The following is a 17,211-nucleotide window of genomic DNA, read 5'->3' as shown; positions in this document are numbered from 1 at the left end:
GCCTATAGAAGGCAGTAAATGAATAAAAGGAGAACGCATTATTACGTTACCGCAAAAAAACAGAGGTTGCCATACAAAATCTGATTACTGTAGCATACAACATGCACTTATGAGCCACCACTAGAAGGCACGCTTCTGTCCTAGGTCTTAGGGAATTATGCACTCCAAGTTGATCACGGATGCGCTGAAGGGTATCAATGACTCGTTCATGTTGTGTTTGTACGTAATTAACAGGGCAAAAAGTATCAAGCATCGTCACACCCAAAATTACAAAGCATTAAAATTGCAGGAACGAGATGGCTAACACATTGGCCATCCACGACCAATCTATTGTACACTGGGTGTTTCTGTGAGGTGTTGTCTGATATGAGTGTGTCTAGGAGGTGTTCCCGGACATTTCGGAGAGAATGGGCTAGGGCTCAATTATGCATAAGTCACATCTCAAGCTGTTGTTGTAATGGTATCTCCTTTATTACGATATGCAAGTTGTTCCATAGTAACTTACGATACCATATGCCGGTCAACCTGTTTGCTAGTACGTAAGGTCCTGTCAGTCTATCACGAATAATTCCTGCCCATACACCATGTGAAAATTTGCGAGCCGGTCGCGGTGGTCTCGCGGTTAAGGCACTCAGTCCGGAACCGCGAGACTGCTACGGTCGCAGGTTCGAATCCTGCCTCGGGCATGGATGTGTGTGATGTCCTTAGGTTAGTAAGGTTTAAGTAGTTCTAAGTTCTAGGGGACTGATGACCACAGATGTTAAGTCCCATAGTGCTCAGAGTCATTTGAACATTTTGAAAATTTGCGCTGACGGCTTGCTTCAAGCAACTATAGATTTGCATGAGTCCACTGTTTGTTATGAAAGTTGACAAACCAGTGAAAACACATTCCTCTGTGCACAGCACCCTTGTTGTCAAAAGTGGATCTGCATTATATCCTAGCAGTACCCAATAGCAGAACCACGTTCTTGCGAACTTAGTATGGGTGAAACACTGGTCACTGAGGAGCGCTCACACTATAGGATATTTTTCCACTCGTTGCTCGTAAACTAATCGCTCTTCTACGGCATATTGGGAATGGTGCGAGGTAAGCCACAATTTGCCGCTGTTGGTGCTAAAAAGCCAGAGGATGCTAGTCGCTGGGAAATATGGCTGAATAACTAAGCGGTCTGGATATATTTCACCATACATCACACTGGTTCGATGGTTGCTCCCATCTGCCAGACCATGAAAAAAGATTTCGTCTGTCATTACCCATACAGATTAACAGGCTTCCATTGTGGTGGTAAGTGCAGAGATAAAATTGAAGTATTAAAGCACATGAAGGACTTACCAGAGCACAAACTAGTACCTCATTACAACTCATGTAAGCGCTGCTTTTTCCTCGGATTTGTGAATACTGTTTACAGTAACAACGCCAACAGGTGTATGCATGGACAATGACAGAGCAATGTAACCTCATTTCTTTACTGTAGTCTGTAGATCGTTCGTAACAGCAATGGGCTATCTGAAGAAGAGACGTGTTTCACAGTAGAGGAGAAAAACATGTTTACTGGAAATTTTTGTCTTTTTTTGGTCCATTCTTCACAAAACGAAGGATACTCTTTAACGTCTTGTATACAGAACCGCGGAAAAGAACAGCGTGGGGCTCTTAAATGACGATCAGTTTAGCTTTACGACTGGTGTAGTCACCATAGAAACAAATCGGGAGTAGTGCTTGATAACGGAAGCAGGACTGAAGAAAAATCAAAACAAGTTCATTAGATTTGCAGATCTAGAACAGGCACAGAACCATATAAAACCGTGCAAAATGTTTACAATTCTCTGAGTAACTTATGAAAAATATAGATAAAAGAGGTTAATTCAGCTGGTATGGAGTATTTACAAGACCCGAGAGTGAAAAATAAAAATGAAGACTACCCCTATTGTCCGATTATACATTGAAGAAACAATGACGAAAACGAAAGAATGGTTCGATAGTGCGATAAAAGTTAAGCGTGGAAGGAAGTCAGTGATAAGGTTCGCTGATGACGTTGCTATCCACAGTGAAAGTGAAGAAGAATTACAAAGAATGCTGAATGGAATGAGCAACCTGATGAATGCAGGATAAGGACTGACAGTAAGCAGAAGAAGTATGGAAGTAGTGAGAAGTAACAGATATGAAATTAGCGGTAAAAGTAACTTCCAAATTGACGACAGCAAAGTAGACGAAGTGAAGGAATTCTGCTACTTGGAAAAAAAAAACAGCACATGAAAGACAAAAGAAAGGCGGACAAAAGAAGCAAGCTAGCACAGACAAAGAGGGGGTCCTTACCCAGAAAAAGTCTACCTGTATCAAACATTGACGCTAATTTCAGGAAGAAATTTCAAATAATACAAATTTAAAGCACAGAATTGTATGGTAGTGAATCGTGGACTTTGGGAACACCGGAAAATAAGAGTACCGAAGCTTTTGAAATGTGGTGACAACGAAGGACATCGAAAACTAGGTGTGTTGAAAAGAAATGACGAAGTTACACGCAGAAACGGTGAAGTAATGAACATACGTAAATTCTTCCATGAAGATGGATGAGGATAACAAGACAAATGATAATAACTTCCATGGTACTATAGGGAGCAGGTAAAAACGGGGAAAACTGAGATTGGCCACATTCAACAAAAAACTGAATGGTTCAAACGGCTCTGAGCACTATGGGACTTAACATCTGTGGTCATCAGTCCCCTAGAACTTAGAACTACTTAAACCTAACTAACCTAAGGACATCACACACATCCATGCCCGAGGCAGGATTCGAACTTGCGACCGTAGCAGTCACGCGGTTCCGGACTGAGCGCCTTAACCGCGAGACCACCGCGGCCGGCAACAAATAACTGAGGACGCAGGTTTCAGTTGCTACTCTGAAACGAAATCAACGGCACAAGGAAGGAACTGGGGGCAGGCCGCGCAAAATCTGTCACACCGATGAAAGAAAAGTCTGCTTGCTGCCGTAAGTGTCAGTTGACCACGAACAGAAATCGCGTGTTCTTCAAATTGAGTGTGGAAAAGAAAACGTTAAATTTTCGTTACACAGTAGAATACACAAACTTAAAAGTTCTCTATTCAACAAAATACCTGGGGATTACAATTAGGAACAACTTAAATTGGAAGCATCAAACAGAAATTACTGTGCTGTAGGTGAACTGAAGATTGTTATTTATTGGCAGAACATGTGGAGGTAAAACATGTGCTCCGTTCACCATCACCTTCTACCATAGTGGTATAAATAGTCTGAATAGACTGAAGCGCCTAGAACCTCTTGACCACACCGGCTGGAGAAGAAAGATAGTGGAACAGATAAGACAAACATGTTATGGTGGCAAGAAGAATTTAATTTCTGTAAGATTTTTTCACAAAATTACAAGCACCAACTTTTTCTTTTGATATCCAAACCATTTTGATGACTCCCTCTTACAGAAGAACAAATGACCAAAAAATTCTGACCTCGCACGAAAATATTTTGTGCTTCACTTATCGCTCGTGGTATCCAAATGAGGAATGGTCCGGAAATGGTCTGAAATTGGTTTTATGAACCCACGAAAATCACTGATGTGTGAGTTGAATAATAAACATGTGCATGTAAATGTAATTTACACTTTGTCGATGATGTCAGCTGTGGTTTCAGTTTTAGGACGTTCTTCACGCGGATCACACTATTAATCTTAACACATTTGAATGAATTTTTCCAGTTATTAATGGTTATATGTGACGGCTCAGGCTCCTTGTGATCTTTTTTTCGAATTTGAACAAGTGTCGTTTGCAGTTAAATGAAAACAGTTGTATGACATTGCAGTACAACTTTTTATCTGTCTACATAGTAATACATGTGACTTACTATATAAATGATTACTACCCACATAATAAATAACGTTTCATTGTTTGAGGGCGTATCGATAGAATAAAATTATCTTGGATATTGTGCCGCACGAATCTGTAGTTTCGGAATGTATATACACTAAAAACATCACAACGCCAAGACGTTAATTCTGTAGAGAAATGAAATTATGGGATGAACTTTGACTAGGTTACACATTTCAGTGAGTGGCTATTTCATTGGTTTATGTAAGCGTGGGAAAAGCCATTAGAAATGTGTATCTTGTGTACATTAATAACCGGTGTAATAGCCAGAATGTTGACTGCAAGCAAGCAAACGTGCACGCATTGTGTCGTACAAGTGCCGGATGTCAGTTTGTGGGATATAATTGCATGCCTTTGGCACTTAGTCAGTCAGTAGAGGGATAGTTAGTGCTGGTTCTGAACGACGCTGCAGTTGTCGTCCGATGATGTCTCTTACGTTCTCGATCGGAGACAGATCTGTAGAGCATGCTGGGTTACGACAGCGGTATGCAGACGAGGGTTATCCCATTGGAAATCATTCCCTGGAATGCTCTTCATGAATGAAAGCAATACAGGTCTAATCACCAGAGTGACGTTCGCCCCCGGTAGCTGAGTGGTCAGTGCGATAGAATGTCAGTCCTAAGGGCCCGGGTTCGATTCTCGTCTGGGTCGGAGATTTTCTCCACTCAGGGGCCAGGTGTTGTATTGCCCTTATCTCCATCATTTCATCCCCATCGACGCTCAAGTCGCTGATGTGCTGTCAAATTGCAAGACTTGCACCCGGCGAACGGTCTAGCGCACGGGAGGCTCTAATCACACGGCATTTACATTTACCAGTGACGCACAAAGTTGATGCCAAAACGCGTGGGATAACCAGGAGAGTGCTGCTGCTGCATATGAAATTGCGTCGCAGACCATAAATCAAGGTGTAGATACAGTGCGTCTATGCTGCAGACAGGTTGGTTGCAGGCGCTCATCTAGTCTGCTTGTAACCGATACACGACGGTCAGTGACAACAATGCAGAACCAGCTTTCAGCAGAAAATATAACAGACCCCCACTCTGGTCTGCAGTGAGCTCTCACTTGACACAACTGAAGTCGCAAACGGTGGTGGCTTCAGGACTTTATGTCGGAGTTGTTCTCGAGTAACTGATTTGTAACAGTTTGTTCAGTCATTAAGGAGCCAACTCGAATTTCGTCAGCAGACGCCGTACGATGGGCCACAGCCATAGGCCAAACACGACTGTCTTCCCTATCGGTAGCCCGGCCTTGTTGTGACCGTTCCTTCCCATGACCACAGCTGCCAGCAGTCACACACAGTGGCTACATTCCTGTCAAGTCTTTCTGCAATATCACGGAAGGAACATGCAGCTTTTCGTAGTTCCATTACACGACCTCATTTAAACTCGGTAGGCTGTTGATAATGGCGTCTTCGTCGTTATAAACACATTCATGACTAACATCACCTGACTACGTCCAATCTCAAAGGCAACTAGCGCTTACGGCCATTACAGCGCGTATTTAAAACAAACTGGCGCGAAATTTCAATATACCTCACCTTTCAGGTGTAGAAGTAAGCCTATCAACTTTCATGTATCTCGCACCACTTCTCCTTTGCGCTGCAATTTCTTTTTCTGTCGGTGTACTTTCATTTCGCCTTCACAGATGGTTCGTGACGTTGACGATGGAAAGCAAAAGATCAAAGACTTACCTCAAATTATGGCGGCAAAATTTCATCAATATCAATGCCATCTTGTGTCGCGTTTGGAGCTTTCCAACTGGTCATTACATCTGACATACATCACTCCAGCTTCGTCCGATCGTAATGAGCCGACCGTAAAAAACTAATTTCTTGCGTAAACCTAGTACCATCTTAACATTTAAGTGCAATACACCTGATGTTTTAAATAAATAAAATAAATTCAACTGCATTTTAACTAGGACCACTAGACTTACGAGAAGAATAACTGAGAATGCCATGGCAGCTAGAAGAGGAATTTTGCTGTTACCTCTAACCCTGATTTTTTAATGAGTATATAAGGTACGAAACAAACAAGGTACTTAAGTGAATAAATGCCAGTCTCCATGAGTTAGTACCAAAGCTGTCATAGGTCCACTATCGGTGCGAAGCCATACGATAGCTCAAGTATTCCATCTCCGCTGATCTGCGTGTGTATCGTGATCGAACGATCTGTGATACTTGCGGCTGATGGTTGTCTTCGAAGCCATCACTACAACCACTCGGAAGCTGTTACCATTCCACAGTATGAGTGATGTTTTTCAGCAGTCTTCCTCACCAAATAAGTTCGAAGTTTTTAAGATTAACGAAACATTTCTTAATACCAGTTTTTTATTATAATGACATAGTTTGGAGAATCTAATACGCTTAGAACATGTGATACAATTGGACCTCCAAGGAAGAAGGGGATCAATGCATAACAGTTCTGAGACGTACAAGAAAATGTTTCTCGCAAATGACTCATAAATCGGATTGTGTCCTTTTTTTTCAACTTTTGTTTCGCAGTTCCCTGAATGTTCTCTTATCAAACAAAGGGCAGTGATAATATTCCGTAACGGAACACTGAAATAGCATAATTAATTGTTTAGAAAGTTCCTAGTGTCTTTTGTTGATTCACAGTTAACGTTGTATCAAATATGAATAGTTGGTTATTTTGTCCATCTGTCTTCTCGGGTAGAGTGACAGAACCTGTCATACACTATTTGATTAACTCGCATTCGGGAGGACGACGGTTCAATCCCGTCTACAGCCATCCTGATTTAGGTTTTCCGTGATTTCCCTAAATCGTTTCAGGCAAATACCGGGATGGTTCCTTTGAAAGGGCACGGCCGATTTCCTTCCCAATCCTTCCCTAACCCGAGCTTCCGCTCCGTCTCTAATGACGTCTTTGTCGACGGGACGTTAAACACTAACCACCACCACCACCACTATTTGATTAAATACACGAGTACTAAAGCGTGATAATGGAATAAAGTTTACTATAATTATATTGTTGTGTCTCATAATGCGCTTTATGATAGCAGTTGCCTTAGAAGCTCTTCATCTGAAAATGGTTGTTCAATAAGTGAAAGCGCTTGTCTTACTTCTTCTTTATACAGAGTGCTCACAATCTTCTAAGACTTGTAGGGGAGACTGAGTAAATAATATTTTGAATTGGACCCAAAGGCCGGAAACGTATCGTTTCCATGCTATAACCACTTGAAAAAGTGTGGGTAATGCGACCGCTTTTACAAGGAATTCATTAGGCTTGACCGAGTACATCACTTGTTTTATAATTTCCATTAAGAGCCAAACAAACAAAAAGTAAACTTAATCAGTTTTCACAAAGACTGTTGTTTCCAATTAAACTTAAATCATTATTGTTATTTTCAAAGGACGGTTAGCATTCTAATCCACTGTAATTAAGATTCGATGTGGCGACCGTCAAGTTCGGTGTACACTTTATACCTACGAATGATCTGGTACACACTCTATCACACCTGGTGTCTCTACAGTCGGTTCTGCAGGGACCACATCGCGCGCCACGATATCTTCTTCTGTCTCTACAGGAGTGTTGCTTTAATACTCACAGATTTGAACCACGTCAGAGAGATAGGATATACGTTAAATGACATTATCCGATCGGACGTAAGCAGCCTCCACCATACCTACCACGCTGCGTACATACGTAGCAAACATGTTTTCAAACGGCTGTAGGTTGGGAACGGTACGTTTCCGGACTTGGGTTCCAATTCAAAATATTGTCTACTTAGTCCCCTCTGCAAGTACTAGACGTTTGAAGGGATATTTTAGAGCACTCGGTATTGCGATCAGCATAATTCATTCACAGCGAAGTACTAGAGAACATGTGCCTCCTTAAATTACTGACAGGTCATATTACCTGGCACGGCGAACTAAAGGGCTGGACAGATTGGCAAAACCATTGTGCTTCCACGAAACGCGAGGGAGAGAAGGCGTGCATATGGGTGGAGCATTGCGGCACGCTACGCGTCCATATGCCAGGGCCCTGGGTAGCAGTTATGTTAAATACACGACAGTGTAAGGAGTATCAATACACTTTTCGTTTTAATAGACGACCGGCTGGTTTCATTCTGATAATTTAGTCCTCTTAAAAATGTAATGTATGATATGACGTCTCATCCGCACACGATGACTCTTTTTTTATGAAACTTTGCAAAACTAAATCCCATAAATAGCGATCTGCTTTATCTAAGTTTCCTTGTCAGTCCTGAAGTCCGGGTGTAGGATAAAAGCCAAAGCTACTACAAAGTAGGTATTTCTTACTATTGTTCATAATTCATATCGCAGAAATTTTTGCCTAATAACTCTTTTACCTATGTGACCATTGGGATATTTACTGTATGCACACACTAGTCTGCACCATGTGCCTCTTACTATAATTCACACAGCATCGACTTATTCAGTACATCCACTTCATAAAGTTAGTTCCTGCTACTACTCCGTTTGTCACTTAATACGAATAATGCTTAGTCAAAAATAAAAATAATTACAACTGCTCCGGAACATCGATTCTTGTCTGCCAGTGTTTTGCTTCCTACGAATATGACGCAGTCAGTCAGCTGCGTGACAGTCTGTGTTTAGAGGTAGGCAGAAAACAATGATCAACAGCAAATACAGCGACAGATAAGTGTGTGTGTTTTCAGTCATTTATAAGGATCTAATGAAAAGATTATATCTACCTTAAAGAGAGACAAAATGTTCTAAGCTTAAATGGCAGATACTAAAACTTATTTTCACAATATCTGTTTCTTCCGGTATCTGTTGTTCATCCCGTTCACGTAAGGAAATATTCTCTGATCCTAAGTCATTCTCGGTGGAAGGACATTCAAGGATATATTTACTTCCCTTTTTTACATTACTGATCGATGATAAATAACATTTCATTACGTTTCAGTTTCTGGTTCTTACGAAGACGTCAGTTTTATCCACTTAATAAGGTTCCATGCAATTTTACTTGGACTATGAAATGCGTACTTAGGGATTTTCCAAAAACGTGTTTTTTGAAAATACTCAGTCGCATAATTTTCGGGTAAAGGTGGACCAGTAATATTCGCTATGTAAGTCGCACGGGAGAGAGAAAGCTTCATATTCTTGGAGTAATAAAAGCATTGTTATTTCTTTATACTGCCAAAGTCTCTTATAATATTTCTACAACTCACAGTATAAATGTGACCTTTAATAATCTTATGTTTCATGCGTCTTCCCAGTTAATCACACAAAATTTTATAGGATTAAATACATCATTGTGTATGAAAGACTTGATTCTTTGGTCGCTTGAGGCCTTAATTCTAACTCAACACTTGGAAGACTGCCACCTACCAGTTCCCTAGAGATAAAACTTTAGATTGCCTAAGAAATGATGAGTGATAATTATCGAGTAACTGGCATGGAAACGAAGAAAGACTAGCATTTAACGTCCCGTCAAAGAGGAGTTCACTAGAAGGGAAAGCATCTAACTTCTTCGATGTCACTCGTTAAATCGATCCCTATGTTCGAGAGTGCTTCCATGGCGTAGCTACAGATGCTTAACGTCCCCTCAACGACGACGGCATCGTGCATGGATCACATGTTTGGTCAGGACAAAAGTGTAGAAACAAAAAATATCTTGATGCGAGGTATTTTGAATGAGTGAGTGAAGTTGGGAGAAAGTATGGGTATATGCATAGAACGTCCTCTTCCTTGTATTATTACATTTTAACAACATTCGTTTCTGTTAATATTAGTAAGGGCGCTGATAACTTTGCCGTTGAGCGCCGGTAAACCAGAAACCACACACGTTATATCTGGATGCCCGAACTAGGTTTGGACTCTAGTTCTCCAGCATGTGAGATTAATATACTGATCATGGCGCCATTTCATTCGAAGATCACGCTAGAATGCCATCCCACAGACTTTGTGGATATTTAATTTTAATTGGTTGTTGTTGTTGTTGTGGTCTTCAGTCCTCCTTCTGAATAGGAGAAATAAATGCAGACCACTGGGAAGAAGATGATAAATTAGAAGCTGGAAACATCGATCTAAAAGCGGGCTAATTGCAGTGCCAAGCCTCAACGATTTCGAAGTTTACAAATACGCACCGATCTTTCTCACTCATTACAAACGGAATCAGAGCGCAACAGCGTCTTTTACGCAGTTCTCTCATACTAATCATCACAGTTACCTTGCAGACCTTCCACCATCAGTCGGTATACGGTGTCGCGTTTCGTACTACCGTACGTACATTAAAATAAAATAAATCGCTTGGCTATGAGGAAGGTGCCAGTCACTCCGTATCATGCTGTTTGGGTGTTTTGTGAGTCAGTATCGTAGTTTGCCTAACAGTTTGACTGTTTGCGTAACAAGCCTGTAAGGAAACTGTCCTAGCCACCCCCCTCCCAGGAAAAAAAATTATTTGGCTAGAAGTTTTTGAACGAAATATCTTTGGCGAAAGAGACAACAGCGACAGCAGCGTATACCCATTTTAGCTCTTTTGTGCTTTATGGGATGTTATACGACTATCAAAAGCAATCACAGTCTTAACACAAAATTATTCCTTTACAAGTGCATTTCACTTTAATATCCGATAAACCCCTCGTGAATACGAGACGAATTCGGAAAGTAAGGACCGATTAAGCGCGAAATAGAACCACTGTGAAAATCCGATGGAACTTTGCACAGTTGTGTTGGGTAGTGTCTTTAGTGTGCCTGTCAATCGCATCACGTCGCTCTTTTCAATTTAGACGGCACATTGTTCACGTAGAAATGCCTAAACAACTGTGTCTCCCGCCAAGTATATGGATCTGGTGCGGAATTCCGTCTGAAGTTATGCAGCCCACATGACATAAATGTCAGGCGTTTCCTTCTTCAAGACAATATTCAGCGGCATTCGGCAGGGGGAATGAAGACGCTCCTGCAGCGTTTTCGATGGGAAGTGTTTGGTCACACACAGTACAGCTCCCTCCGTTGTCCATATCTGTTCACATGAACCGCTGGCTACCAAGACTACATTTTGGCACAGACAACGAAAGGCCGACCATCGTAGAGAATTGGCGGAAAGCACAGGCGGCTGCTATCTGCAACGAGGGTACTGGAAAGTTTGTACAAAGCCATGACAAATGTTTAAGTCGGAGCGGCGACTATTTAGAGAAGTAGATGGAAGGTGTGACTAACTGTTGCGAATAAAAAATTTTTGATTTTAAGTGTTCTTCCCATTTCGAGACCGATCGGACGTTCCTTTGCGAACAGCTCTCGTACACTGTGTATGCTGTACCTACTTCGAGTGGGAGGTGACAAGTAAACACAAGACTGAATGGTGATTAGATAAGAAATTAGCACTACAAAAGTCCAAGAGAAGACATCAATTAAAATCTAATGGCAGGTCATAGCTGAGAAAAGAGGTTTTGCCGTTTTTCAGAATTAGCTCCGAAGTTTTTTACATCTTGCATTAGCTGCAAGGATATTAAAATTATGCTGCTCTGATACTAATGATGTATGCTCAAGATATCGGAAACGAGGATAATATCTGAAACAATTCGGCTAGAGTGAAGAAAGGCTTTACTGTCTGTATGAACTATAGTAGCATCAGATATCCATACACGATCAGGAAAACATTTCTAAAAGCCTGCGTTTAATCCACATGGAAATTAGACGGAGACAAAACGACGGAAAAAGTAATTGACGCTTTTTACACAGAATGATATTCAATAATACAGAAAATGAAGCACCCTTCCAAGAATAAACGTCAGGTTAATGCGCCGCCTTAATACGAACACGAGAAATAATACAAAAATGAAGCACCCTTCCAAGAATAAACGTCTCGTTAATGCGCCGCCTTAATACGAACAAGAGAATTTAGCATCTCACTGCAAGAAGCAGCAGGAGTGAAAAGACAAATATCAGCACAAGGTGACTGATAAATATACTCGTATAGACAGAAGAAAACATTAACGCAAAGTATTAAGAGACTCAGGACGACATTAAAATAGTCAAAAGAGTGGTAACACAAAGCAAAACACGTATCCATTGTTGTTCTCCAACGACTGAGTACTCTGTATAAAAATTCCGGTTAAATGAGAAGATACTTCTTTCTCTGACATCAAACTGCCACATAATCATGGTATTTTATATGCATGGAAAATGCTGTCACGGATAAAAAGAACTCTACGAGTATGGAGAACCGATTAACGACGCAGCTTTGCGTGTTACGGTACGTGCTTCACTACCTTTCGATAAAACACCACGTCCGATGTCAAGAAAAGTCGCATTTCGTTAACTAGTTCAACTTCACGAGGAAAGTCTTTCTGTTCTCTCTCTCCAGATATTTTGATCGGTGAATCATGATGAAAATCATTCGACAATTGCAGGACAGCTCCTTTTCCACGAACAAATATACCTGACAGTACATTCGACAGGAAGTTTCTTTAACAGAGTTTTGCCTGTATGAAATTCTAGAAATAATTTCCTATTCAGCTGAAAATCGCTTGCAATACAAAACCCAACTAACAATTCGGTCTTGAGATACCACTGGAAAGTATTTCATCTACCTTTAGCGAGTGAGAGCAGAGGAAATCCAGTATATGGCCGTTATTCTGGTCTGCTTACACAATCCATCAATGGTGTGCGCTCCAAGTTTGAGCGAACGATGTTTGAGACACGGAGCTCGTAACCTTGAGGTCGGGTAATCAAATCACCACCCTGCAAACCGCTTCAGCTGTCCATGCTTTCCTGATACCACACAACACCAATGCCGTGATGGTTCCTCTAAAAGGAACGTAGCCGATTTTATTCCACAATCTAAGCTTGAGCTCTTCCTTTAGTAATACGTTCGCGAACGAGGCGTTAAAATCTTCATTTTCAGAAGTGGCTGTTTCATGTTCCAGATAACAACTGATAAAACTTCGATTAAGTCTGGGTGCGTCAATTGCAAAACGGTGCCACCGCAAAAGGTTTCGTAATAAAATTTATTTCACAGGGGCTTCGTTCAGTTTTAAGCCACACACGAAACTTCTATTGCAATATGGTGCAATGTGAAACAGTGTTCATTAACATTCGGCAGACTGAACGTTAGGATATACACAATGTATTATATATACACATCTATGTACATACTGATATCATTTTTCTGGCAGAGGAAAAGAGGGATTCGAGAGTGGATCATATCTTCATGATTTATCGGGATCAAGAGTACGGGAAGTATGTAGTGATTCAAGTAGGCCGAAGAGGCGCCACTACCTGCAGTGAACAAGTATCAAAATTAAATGAATATATCGAGTGATGTAGCAACGTGGTTAAGACACTCGATGGCGATGCGCTAGGAGCGCGATTCAGTTGCCCGTCGATTGATGAATATTTAAGTTTTATGCGATTTTTCTCATGTTTCAAGACAGCTCTTCCCCCTCTCCCCCCCCCCCCCCCCCCCCCCGATGCCACAAGAATGGATTTCTCCACAGCAAAACCAAGACTTTTCCACAACGCGCATTACCAAGGGGGTAGGAGCGTGGGTGTACCTTATTCCCATCCGAAAAAAAGATTTTGAGAATCTCGTTGATTTCTGTTGCATTGTATTAACAACAAACTTTTCACTGATGTAGAGATGAGTAGGTAGGGTCCAGAACCTGAAAATAACTTTTAGCACACTCTTTCCAATATCAAAGAACTTTCAATAACGTACACTACCGACTCATGACCACCTCAAAAACATTTACATACAAATATCGTACATTGTTGTTAACTTTTTGTCTCAACATACTTCTTAAAAGAGATACTGATGCATACGTTAGGCCCTGAAACTCCTAATACTGAATACGACATTCTTTGGGGAAGTGAGATCTCCTACTGAGAGTAAATGTTTGTGTTAAATTCGGCTAAAATTTTAAAACATATCTGTAAAAACAAAAATAATTTAAGTCAAAATTTTAAAATGTAACGCAACTGACTAGATCCCAACTTTTTTAAAAGGTGGACGTAAAGTCGACTAAGATGTCATTAGATGCGGAGCTTGTGCAGAAGAAAGGTGGCGGAAATTTTACGTCAGCTTAAGACGAAAACATAGACAAATGTGATCGAATCCTCCCGAGTACGAATCTTGCCTCATGAACTCCTTGTTCTCGATGTCTTCAGAAAAAAAACAAGCACTCTCGACGTGACTTGATTACTACAACGCCATACCTCGTGTCAATTACTTACATATTGCGAAAGGTTATTACCCACTGCATTAGTAACAATGCATGAGGAAGCTCTTATCAGACACAAGCTATTGTATTTCTACCACATACACACGTATATAGCGATCTCTCGTATTGTCCCTTAGTATTGTTACTTTTCGAAGGATGGAAGTGGGACCGGCTATAAGATCTGACAACACTCAAGAAGATGTCACAGTTTAAGATACATTTTTGTTCCTATTTACATTATACGACCGACAAAAATCGCTCACTTTCACGCATTCTTTTGATGACGTTGTTTCTATGATGGTGCTATTGTTACTGTTCAGTGTACTCAGAGTAAGAACTCTGGAAGTTTTAATATATACAAGAACCATCCCGAAACACAGCAGAAACGGATTTGCTGTTTAAGGAGTTTATATTCGGTAGTGTGACAACACAATCAATGTCGTGCTAGGAAATTCAAAACTCATGCACTCTTGCTTGGGCTGCAATTATAAATTCATATTGTTAACACTGATAGTAATGCTAAAGGAAAAGCCATCTTTGAAACATAAAAACCCTTTATACAGCTGCTCTACTGTATTTTCTAAGTCAAAGGCGTGTAGAAATATGAGCCCTTAAGCTCATAGAATTTACTATTGACAGTCATCAGTCAGGTAGACGAATATAATACGTTAACAAACTGCTTGATGTTGCTCTAAAATCGCTTAAAGGATTTTCATTATCTTCATTAGCCGAACATCTACTTAAATATAGAAGAAAGGATATGTTCCACTCTGGAACGCACTGATTGTGCTCACGAAGTGGCGCACTCTGATCAAGCAAATTTCGAGAGGTTGCTAATTTCTGCATAGAAACATTTTATAAGGGGAGCCACTGGACACGAAAGGATTTCATATTACACACTGCAAATCATCGCTTACGCAAATATAGTACCAATACTAAGGAAAATTTCCAGATCCGAATGGATACATGAACACGACATTTAGAGAAATGTAAACATTTAAAATTCATTTGAGTTCCTGGACCTTTAATTTTTGCGACGTTCGAGGTAAGCGAACGTCAATGTGTCGGAAGTCTTACGAAATATCAGAAAAATTCTACAATTATAGCATAATTCCCGGTATTTAATGCAATCGTCAGTCCTTGTCTCTTCTTACTTCATTTTGGATAAATAAACGCGAGTAATAATAAAAAGCGATCCACGTACACAGAACACTAACAATGCAATACCTAGCTGATAATTCGTAACTGTCGCAGTTTCTGATCCAGTTTTATGTCGTCACACACATCGTCCAATTATATCTATGCTTATCTGTTGTCATTTCGTTTTTCTGTAGATATAGGACAACAAACAAATTCAAACATTTAGAAAGGAAAGACGGCACTTTATGAGTCATTTTGCGGACTTCAGTCAGGGACTGAGTTGGATCCAGCCTGCAATATCATTTGTAAGTCTCACTTCCCCGAGATTGTTTGCTACTCATGGAATGACGAAATGAGCGCCAGCAGGCTGTAAACCACCTGTTTGCGACCGGGCGCCAGAGCCGCTTGTACGAAGCGCAGACGTGTTCCTACCTCCTGTAGCGTGCCAACGCCGCGGCCCTCGGCCCGCCTTGAGGCACTGTACGGACGAGCGTCACTCTCGCGGCAGTGGCGGGCGCCGGTCACCGTTCGCGCGCCACCTCACCCAGCGGCAACCACTCCGCGCGCCACAAGACGCGCCACTGGGGCGCCGCGACGCCGGACGCCGGGCCCGGAGTCACCGCGCATGCGCCGTGCTCGTGCGCTCCCTTCCCGGCGGCCCCGGGCCACACTTCCACGCAAGCGCGAGCAACTGCCGGTGACGTCACCATTTGGTACGGGGTCGCACAGTCTCCGCGCAGTTATTCCGTGTGCATATCAGCGCGCTCAACAAATAGAACTGTCTCGCCGACAGTGCGTAAGAAAGCAGGGTTCGGCTGGCTTCTTGGAGTGGGCAAGCAATCATGTTTGAAGAACACAGTGCACCTGACTGCTGAGGTTCTCATTAAGTGAAACCTGAGCCAAAGCTGTCTAATTCTTTTCTTTTATACTTTATTTACAAACTATAACGATATGTTTACGTAATGTGTAAACATAAACATACAGTTACAAATGTCCCCGTTCGTAGTCGCTAATTATAACAATATGTTTACTTTTCTACTGTAACGTACAACTATAATCAGCGGTGGAAATATATTTGCGAACGCCGACCGTGTGCGGCTGTTTCTTGTTAGATCGTCTTATCAGTCGGAAGTTGCATTGCAGAGGAGAGTAAATGCCTATTCAAAATATAATTATTTTTGGATAGCTCAACATGATTTTCTTAAGGGACCGTAGTTTATCGTGCATTTACGTGTTGAATATGGCGCGGAGAAAATATTTCGCCGCATGCAACTTCCGTCCGATTTCGACGAAAGAATTCGTGACTGTAAACTCTCTATTTCGCACAAACATAAAGAAAATTAAATAACTTCATGAAGGAGTGAGACATAGATTCTATACTAAATAAATAGTCCATACACCTGTTCCATTTAACTCTGAATTTATGGCAATTAATAGATGAACTTACACTGCAATGAAGGATATAACATCGATGCCGTTTTGACTGGCACTTCTCTTCTCGTAATGAAAATAATTCCTTTCACGTTTTCACATACGCGTCGCACAATAAATCTACAGCTGTGCAGTATTACACTTTTAGTATTGAACTTTTATTTCAAACTAAAATAATATTATTTTTTAAAATACTAATTGGTCGTCAAGACATGCGCATCCGACACAAGTTACAAGAGAAAAAAGTGAGTAACTGATTAACTGTTCATCGAGAATATCTCATACATCAAAATAATGTGTAAAAGTGTTCTTCTTCTGTCCGTTTTTCGCACCGCGGTTTTCAAAGTCATTAACTCACTGCATCTCTGACGGAGCTTCGACACTAAATACGTTACGTCACAGGACGTTCACCTTTTACGTTCTCGCAATATTATTTGCTAACTGTAGCTGTTTCCCAGCGACTGCTCGATTACTGAATGATTTAAAATGATAAGGCAATCACATAATGTTACAACACGTGTGCTCCACACCACAGTGTCAGCTGTTTTCGGCTGCGAGGATAGTCGGACGTGAAG

The 17,211-nt window shown here is 41.2% G+C and overlaps 1 protein-coding gene across 1 annotated transcript in view; it reads right to left on the bottom strand.

Annotated features, from left to right (window-relative positions):
• The window catches only part of LOC126275296 (discoidin domain-containing receptor tyrosine kinase B-like), a 438,705-nt gene extending 422,917 nt beyond the window's left edge, over positions 1-15,788 (bottom strand). The window contains exon 1 of the mRNA XM_049977184.1: positions 15,638-15,788. The gene's annotated coding sequence lies outside the window, so the exon portion shown is untranslated. The remainder of the gene's footprint in view (positions 1-15,637) is intronic.
• Positions 15,789-17,211: the final 1,423 nt, after the last annotated feature.

This window comes from Schistocerca gregaria, chromosome 1 (genome assembly GCF_023897955.1).
Source record: "Schistocerca gregaria isolate iqSchGreg1 chromosome 1, iqSchGreg1.2, whole genome shotgun sequence".
In the NCBI taxonomy this organism is placed as follows: domain Eukaryota; kingdom Metazoa; phylum Arthropoda; class Insecta; order Orthoptera; family Acrididae; genus Schistocerca; species Schistocerca gregaria.
Note: the sequence above shows the minus strand (reverse complement) of the source record. Positions and strands in the feature narration are given on the sequence as shown.